Source organism: Megascapheus bottae, chromosome 3 (genome assembly GCF_031878675.1).
Source record: "Megascapheus bottae isolate mThoBot1 chromosome 3, mThoBot2.hap1, whole genome shotgun sequence".
Classification (NCBI taxonomy): Eukaryota; Metazoa; Chordata; class Mammalia; order Rodentia; family Geomyidae; genus Megascapheus; species Megascapheus bottae.
In genome coordinates this window covers 3,012,839-3,019,704 of record NC_143511.1, presented here as the reverse complement: position 1 = coordinate 3,019,704, position 6,866 = coordinate 3,012,839, and the positions used below count along the sequence as shown (strand labels likewise).

Here is a 6,866-nt window from a genome sequence, read left to right as displayed (position 1 = left end):
TCTCCTCCTCCTCCTCCTCCTCCTCCTCCTCCTCCTCCTTTCCTTCCTTCCTTCCTTCCTTCCTTCCTTCCTTCCTTCCTTCCTTCCTGCCTGCCTGCCTGCCTTCCTTCCTTCTTTCCTTTCGTTCTTTCTATTTTGCCAGTCCTGAGGGTTGACCTCAAGGCCTGGGCACTGTCCTTGGAATTTCTCAAGGGTAACACTCTACTGCTTGAGCCACAGCATCACTTCTGGCTTTTTCTATGTATGGGGTACTGGGGAATCAACCCAGGGCTTCGTGCATGCTAGGCAAGCACTCTACCACTAGGCCACATTCCCAGCCCCAGGTCTCTTTCTTATTGGTTCCTACTGAATCATCTGTCTTCAGGGATTCATGGTAGAATCTAGCTTGAAGGTGCTTTTCTGTTTTGCTAAGTCATTACCTCTCCTCCAGATTTCAAAAATATATTGAGCTCTTCTGTAATAGCCTCTCCTATTCCTGACATTCACTTTAAAAAAAGATTTTATTAATACTGATTTTTTTACATCAAATTTCAAATGTCAAGTTTAACAAACAGTATTCAAGAAGGGAATCTCTATATGCAATCACAGGCACATAAATTTAGGAACAAAATTAAAGTTAAGCTGAAACTTCGTCATAGATATGCATTGATCTATACAATATAACATAATGTCTTTAGAGTATATATCCCACCATAGATTTATATGTCCATATAGTTATATTCATATCTCAAAGACTATGTCATGACCATGAGTAACCAAAAGTATTGAGTCATCACTCTTGTACTGTTTGAATCTAAGATCCACATATCAGGAGACAGTATGACTTTTGTTCCTTTGGTCTTGATTTATCTCGCTCAACATGATTCACTCTAATTTCATCCACCTCACCGTGAATGCCATTATTTTATCTTATCTGGTGGTTATATAGAATTCCATTGTATATATGCATACCACATTTTTTGTATCCATTCATCTCTAGTAGGGCATCTGGGTTGTTTCCATCTCTTGGGTATTGTGACTAGTGCAGCTATGATCATGGCTGAGCAGATGTCCTTATCATATCCTGGGTTATGATGCTTAGAGTAGATATCCAGGAGTGGTATGGCTGGATTGTAGGAAAGGTCTATATTTAGTTTGTTGAGGAACCTCCAAACTGCCTTCCAGAGTGGCTGAATTTGTTTCCATTCCCACCAGCAGTGCAGTAGGGTTCCTCTTTCTCCACATCCCCACCAGCATTTGTTGCTGTCTGAGTTCAGAATATTGGTTATGCTGATTGGGGTAAGATGGTATCTTAGGGTTGTTTTTATTTTCATTTCCTTTGTGTCCATGGATGATGAGCATTTTCTCATATGTTTCTTTGCTATCTTAACCTCTTCTTTTGATAAGTCTCTGTTTAGATCCCTTTCCCACTTTGTGACTGGTTTATTGGCTTTGGGGGAATTAGTTCCTTGAATTCCCTTTAGATATTGAGTATTAGGCATTTGTCTGATGTATTATTGGTAAATATCTTTTGCCAGTTGGTTGGCTATCTTTCTGTTTTAGTAGCTATGTTTTCATCTGTGCAGAAACTTTTTATTTTTAGGTAGTTCCACTTGTCAAATCTCTCCACTCTGTTGTGATCTGGGACTCTGTTCAGGAAGGCTTTGCCTGTGCCTATGTGTTCCAATGTCTCTCCTACTCTATCATGTAACGCTTTCAGAGTTTCAGGTCTGATATTGAGATCTTTGATCCATTTTGAGTTAACATTTATGCATGGCAACAGGCTGAGATCAATTTCAGTTTTCTGAATGTGGCTACCCAGTTTTGCCAGCACCAATAATTGAATAGGCTGTGTTTGTTCCACGGTAGATCTCTAGCTCCTTTGTCAAATATAAGATGACTATAGGTATGTGGTTTTATTTCTGGATCTTCTGTTCCATTGATCTTCTGGTCTATGTTGTTTTTGTTATTTGGCTCTATAGTAGAGTTTGAAGTCTGGTATTATAGTACCACCTGCATTACTCTTTTTGCCTAGAATTGCTTTGGCTATTCTAGGTCTTTTGTTGCTCCATATGAACCTTTGGATTGTATCTTCTATTTCAGCAAAGAATTGTCTTTGGGATTTTGATGGGGATTGCATTGAATTTGTATATCGATTTTGGCAATATGGCCATTTTCACTATATTGGTTCTTCCTATCCATGAGCGTGGGATGTTGTTCCATGTCCTGGTATCCTCTTCGATTTCTTTCATTAGGCTTTTATAGTTTTCATGAAATAATTCCTTTACATCTTTGGCTAAGTTAATCTCTAAACATTTTACTCTTTTGCAAAAGGGATCATTTTCTTGATTTTTCCCACTGTTTGTGTATTTTTGGCGTATAGAAAGGCTACTGACTTTTGCAGGTTGATTTTGTATCCTGCCATTTTGCTAAAGTGATTTATTAGTTCTAGGAGTTTAGGAGTGGAGTTTATTGGGTTGTTCAGATATAGGATCATGTCATCTGCAAGTAGGGATAGTTTGATTTCTTCTTTCCCTATGTGGATCCCTTTGATGTCCTTCTCTTGTCTTATTTCTATAGCTAAGGGTTCCAGCACTATATTGAAGAGAAGTGGAGGAAGTGGGCATCCCTGTCTAGTTCCTGATTTTAAAGTAAATGATTCTAGTCTTCCTCCATTTAATATGATACTGGCTGTAGTTTGTCATATATGGCTTTAATTATTTTAAGGAATGTACCTGCTCTTCCTATTTTTTCTAGTGCTTTCAAGATGAATGGATGTTGTATTTTGTCAAATGCCTTCTCGGTGTCCAGAGAAATTATCATATGATTCTTAACCTTAGCTCTATTGATATGATGTATTATATTAGTTGATTTGCAAATGTTAAACCAACCTTGCATCTGTGGGATGAAGCCTACTTGATCGTGGTGTATAATTTTTGAAATTTGTCTCTGGATTCTGTTGGTTAGTATTTTATTGAGGAGCTTTGCGTCTGTGTTCATCAGAGAGATTGGTCTGTAGTTCTCTTTTTTGGAGGGAGGGGTCTTTCCCTGGTTTGGAGATGAATGTGATTTTGGCTTCATAGAATGATTTTGGGATGGCTTCCTCTGCTTCTAGCTGTCGTTCACTTTTTAAGCACTTCCACTTTTTATATCATTTAAGTTGTATTGAAATGTACCATAACACATACCATACCACCCACCTAGGTCATGTATAATTTTTATGCTGTACAAACATACCAGAGTCAAATTCAAAGTATTTTCATGACTTTAAAAGGGGACTCTGTGACCTTGAGATTTTATTCACACTTATCCCTCCTCATCTCTCATCGACCATTAGTCTTTCTGTCTCTGTAAATGTAATGTTCATTTTCTGGGTGTAATGGAATCATATATAGTCAATTGCACGTGACTTCCTTTCGTTAACATAGTGTTTTCAAAGTTCATCCATATTGTGGCATGTATCAATATTTTATTCCTTTTTATTACTAAAAGCTATTTTCTGCTCTAATAAACATTTTGTTCATCTATTCTTTAGTTGGATAAGTGAGCTGTTTCTGCTCTGGGCTGTGAGGCAGCTATAAACATTTACATACAAGTTTCTGTGTGAACTTAGGCATTTTTCTCAGGCATAGAAATAGAAATGGAATTGCTGTGTGATATGGCCATGCTATGCTTAACATGTGAGGAAATGGCAAAATGATTTTTAAAACAGCTGGATCATTTTACATTTTTACTGGCTGTGAGAGATACTTCCAATTTCTCCAGGATTTTAGCCTTTATCTACTCATTTTTGTTAATCCTGGTGTGAACTATCTCACCATGAAAGTTATTTGCACAAGGTAATGATTTGTGGAATAAAAGATTGCGAATAGTGCTTTTGCCCCTCATGCCAGAAGTTGCATCACCACAGGTAGACTTAAAAAAATATATATATATATATATATATATATATATATCCAGCTAAAGTGTCACATAGGTTTATGATTCTATTATACAAATGACAGAGAAAAATTCCCTCCCTGAAAATAATTCGTTCTTTTCCCCAATATACATGCACAGAGCTGGGAGAGGGCAGAGCCTGAGAGCTGACCATAACTTCATGATTCCAGTAGATTTTCAACATGTGTATTTTTTCAGACAAAAGATATAAAGGGAATTAATAAAGCCTATCTGAAGATAACATTTAGAAATGTTGATTACATATAAAACCTTTAGGATAAAGGAAACAAGTATAAGAGCATAGCATATGAAATAGTAGAAAAATAATAAAGTTAATTTAATCTAGAATTGAAAATTTTGACTAATATTGGAAATAGAAAAAATGAGATAACGGGGAAGAATGCCAAACTATATCACCACAGAAAACATATTATTCTGTTTTTCTTTTGGCGATATGTCTAAAATTAAGGCATAAACTGACTTCCATAGAAATAAAGGACCCTAAAAACCAACAATAGGGGAATTGATTCTAAAATGAATATTGAGGTCCTCCAAAATGTCCCCACTTCCTCTTCTGAGGAGGAGCATGTTCATATAATCTGCACGTTTTTGGAGTCCTAGGAGTCAGAATGGTAGGGTCAATGGCAAAACTCCGGAGATAAAGATATATTGAGAGGAAATAGCAGAAATCTTTTACTTTGACACACCCATAATTAGGAGGAAAAAATCATCCATAGATGACTTGCCAGAAATCTTTACAAGAAGGTCAAAGAATGCTTCTGGATCTTAGCATGTGACATATAACATATTCTTCAGCAATACTCGCTCCATTCCCAGACTCTTCCCCCTCCCAGCTCTGCGCACATTTATTGAGGGAAAGAATGAATTATTTTCAGGGAGGAAACTTGTCTGCCAAACACCACAGAATAGAATCAAAACCTTATGTGACAATCTAGCTGTGGTGATGTAACTTCCATCATGAGGGGCAAAAGCCAGGAAGGTGAGCTCAGGAGCAAGTATATAGCAGGCAGCCAGATGGAGAGACTGGGTAGACTGGGGTACAGGTGGACTGGGCAGATGGAGGCAAGAATGAACAAGCAGTGAAAAAGCCAGTGAGTGTGACCAGGTCCTGAGGGCAGCTGAGATACCTCAGGTTCCTCTGGTCCTCTTCCCCAGAGCCTCTGGTCTCTAGCAGAGTGTCCAGCTGGGCCATGGCCTCATCACTGAAGGTAGATCAGGAAGAGAAGCCCAAGGATGATTCTTTCACAGAGTTTATCACAAGCCAGGTGGAAGACGTGGTGACAACTTTTCACAAAGTATTCAAACCTTAAAGAACCAATCCTAGACATCCATGACCAAACTCATCTACTTAGACCTGATTCTCCCTGTTCCTGACCCCATTCTTCTCACCAATATCCACGATGGTTTGGATAGTCTCACTTATAGGAAGTGAAGTTCAGACAGATGTGAAGAGATATTCTAAGATATTTGTGATGTTCAATGGGATGTGAAAAGACAACCAGCAGCTGGTGGACATTCTTGAGAAAATGAAACCTGAGATCTGGCTGCTTCCCCAGAAATGTAACGCAGTCTAAATGTGTGTCCAGCTCTTGAGTCTCAGGATGGACAATGAGAACTACTTTGGGATATCTATTGAAGAAGAGACAAGTTGCAAAGCTAAAATGGATTGGGAATGAAGCTCCATTTGTGGGCCAGATTTCTAAACTGTAAGAGCCAAATTGTTTTCTAAAATAGCTAAACATGCCCATGTGGAGAACTATCGCTACACTGTGGCAGAGACTGATGAGAAAAAAATGTCATCAGCCTTCAGTTTATCATATACAGAGCTGAGAAATCAGTATATAACTCTATAGGACATGATCCCCAAAATATCAAGAGGATAAAATGACCCAGAAGCAATAACAAAGTTATATTGTACCAAGTCCAGGGCCAGGGGACTCTGTGATTCTCCGTTCAAGACCAATATTGCCTTGGTTTGTGTATTACTATTGTGATGGGAACACTGGAAATAAAACCAGAGTTTAATGGAAGTCTTATCTAGTTCTGTGATGTGTGTTCTGTCTTCTCTTTCCCTAGTGCCTCACACCCAGCCTGCCATAATTTCTGGAGAAATTAGAAAAATCTGCACACAGATGTTTCTGTGTGCAGAATTTTTAGTATGAGAATACTTTTTTCTCTCCTCCTTTGTCTTAAGCTTTGTGTTTTCTTCCTTTTGATGATTGGTTTTTTTTAAAAGTTGAGGAGCTAGGATGGCGGGGGAGCTAGGATGGCGGGGGTGGGAAAGACTATCTTACTTCTTGTGAGGCCGTTTCTTGTTTCTGTCCTTCCTGCCACAATTTCCCTGTTGACTTAGGGTTTCCAATCTATTTTAATCCCCCCTTGAACCTGATCTAACAAGGAACATGGAGGTCCTTCAGCTGTGTCCCTAGTTCGTTCTATAACTGGATTTTTCTCATTCATATGTATCTACATGTACATACTCATACAGATATGAGTATATATCTTCCTACTCCATTACCTAACCTATCCTCTTTCCTCACCACCATTTTCTTGCCCCAGTTCCTGTCAGAGATACAACTTTTGGCAGGTGATAGTTATCTTAGTTTTCAGTTACCCAGGCAAAAGTTCTGGTCCCATCCTTCTTCCTGATATTGTAGCCACTTGGTGCCCAGGATAAGTTGGAAAAGAACCAATAGCTGAGAAGCAGAGGGCTGGGGAAGACCTTTTCCTCCTAGTCAAGGTCTTTTTGCCTTCTTCCAGGTCAGGTGAACAGAGGCGGGAGATGTTAGCCTGTGTGAGGTCCAGATGCTGCTGCCCCCATTGTGCTTTCCTTTGGAAATATTTTTGTGCTTCCAAGAAAAGCAATCAGTATATATGTGTATGTATGTACACTTATCGATGTGTCCATGTTTATGGTTAAAAAACTA

General features: G+C 38.7%; 1 pseudogene; it reads left to right on the top strand.

The window, feature by feature from the left end:
* The first annotated feature begins 5,129 nt into the window (after positions 1 to 5,129).
* Positions 5,130 to 5,884, top strand: LOC150064798 (proteasome activator complex subunit 3 pseudogene; annotated as a pseudogene).
* The last annotated feature ends 982 nt before the right edge of the window (positions 5,885 to 6,866 follow it).